Below are 2145 nucleotides of genomic sequence, written 5' to 3' on the forward strand. Positions count from 1 at the left end.
CCAAAAGCACGTAACAGGTTAAAGAAACAGCATAAGATGATGACTAATCACCAGCTTCTTTGTTCTTCCCCTTAAAAAGCTCTTGACCCAAAGATCAACATGGAATGAATCTGAGACTGCCACTCCCTCTCTTGGTGCCCTGTGACAAAATCCTTACTTTGTATGGAGAACAGTATAGAGGCTCCTTAAAAGAAGCCGGACTTCCCTGGTGGCTCAGATGGTAAACAATCTACCTGCAATTCAGGAAATCCAGGTTTGTTCCCTGGGTTGGGAAGAATACCCGGAAAAGAAAATGGCTATCCACTTCTTGCCTGGAGAATTCCATGGACAGAGGAGCCTGATAAGCTACAGCCCATGGGGTCGCAAAGAGTCAGATACACTGAGCAGCTAACACTTTCACTTTCACTTTCACTTTTCAAGAATTTAAGGCAATAACAGCTTTGGTTCAGGATCTCAACCCTGATCTCAACTCCTCCTAACACACTCATCTCTCCTCTTGTAGGGGCTGAAATGAAGAACTAGCTGATAAGGACTTTTTTCTCTCCACAGAGGAGCTGTGCATAAACCATTGTCTCCCAACTCCCCAAGTTATTTTTCATCCCTTACAGTCCTCAGGCATTTTTTGTCACACTAACATCACAGTAGGTCTTCTTTTGTCCCTTACCTTGTATAAAAATTTACTCAAAATGGATCATACACACATATAAAACATAAAACTATAAAACTCACAGAAAAGTATAGGAGAAAGTTTTTCAGGAGCTAGGGCTAGGCATAAAGAGGCCTCAGACTTGACAATAAAAATAAAATCCATAAAGAGAAAACTGGATAAATTGGATTTCATTAAAATTTAAACTTTTCCTCTGGAAAAGAATTTGTTAAGAGGATGAAAAGTTAAGCCATAGACTAGAAAAAGATATTTGTAAATTACATATCCCCAAGAAAGGCTATAATTTAGAATATATACAGAACTCTCAAATCCAACAATAGAAACACCAAAAAAGAAAAATCCAATTAGAGAGTTAAAAAATTATGAAAATGTATTTAATCAAAAAGGATATAAAGACAGAAAAAAAGCATATGAAAAGATGTTCAACAATATTAGTTGTTGGGAAAATAGAGTCACAATGAGATATAACCCATCAGAGATTTACTTATCAGAATAGCTAAAATAAAAATAGTGACAACACTGTATGCTGGTGAGGATGCGATGAAACTAGATCATTCATACATTGCTGGTGGGAAGGTAAAAAGGCACAACCATTATGAAGTAAAATAAGGGTTAGAGCACAAGGATTCAACTTTCACAGCATAAGGGTGGAACATAAGCGCTGATATACCATGACAGTTGATTTGATAACCAGGTCAGCTACTAAACGACCAACAGGTGTGATGCACAGGACAAAGGGATGGTTCACACTTTGTCGGACAGAGCAAAATTTCATCACGCTGCCCAGAACAATGCACAGTTTAAAACTTGCAAATGGTTTATTTCTGGAGTCTTCCAGTTAATATTTTTAGACCAACATGTTAACTACACAGACCATGGGTAACAAATCATAAAAAGCAAAACTGTACTTTGAGGTGTGGGGCAGGGGCTTACTATATAGTTCTCTAAGATGTTTCCATCTAGAAACTGGGTTAAGAGTAAATGGGATCCTCTGTACTATTGCTTATAAATTCTTGTGACTCTACTATTATCTCAAACATATATATGTTAAAGAGAGAATTCCTTGGAGGTACAGTGGTTAAGAGTCCGTGTTGTCACTGCCAAGAGCTCAGGTTTGCTCCCTGGTCAAGGAATTAAGATCCTGCATGTCTCACGTGCTACTCAGGGCAGCCAAAAAAGTCATTAGAGAATAAATAAGAGCATCTGCACATAAAGCAGGAAGATATGTTTTCCCAGAACACATACAGAAAGCAGACACAGCAGATTAAACTGACTGCTTGCTGGTAGGAGAGATAGGGAGAATGGAGGGAGAAATGAGCATAAAAGACCTATCTTGTTAATAGGCGAAAAAGTTCTATATTTTAAAAAATACTCTTAATTCAGTGGGTTCACACTGGCTCATTACAGGCTACCTGACTAGCCAGGAGTAGCCTGTAGCACAAGACCTGTAACTCTTTATTGAACACATTCAGAGTCAT

The sequence above is a fragment of the Ovis aries genome, chromosome 4, assembly GCF_016772045.2.
Source record: "Ovis aries strain OAR_USU_Benz2616 breed Rambouillet chromosome 4, ARS-UI_Ramb_v3.0, whole genome shotgun sequence".
Lineage (NCBI taxonomy): Eukaryota > Metazoa > Chordata > Mammalia > Artiodactyla > Bovidae > Ovis > Ovis aries.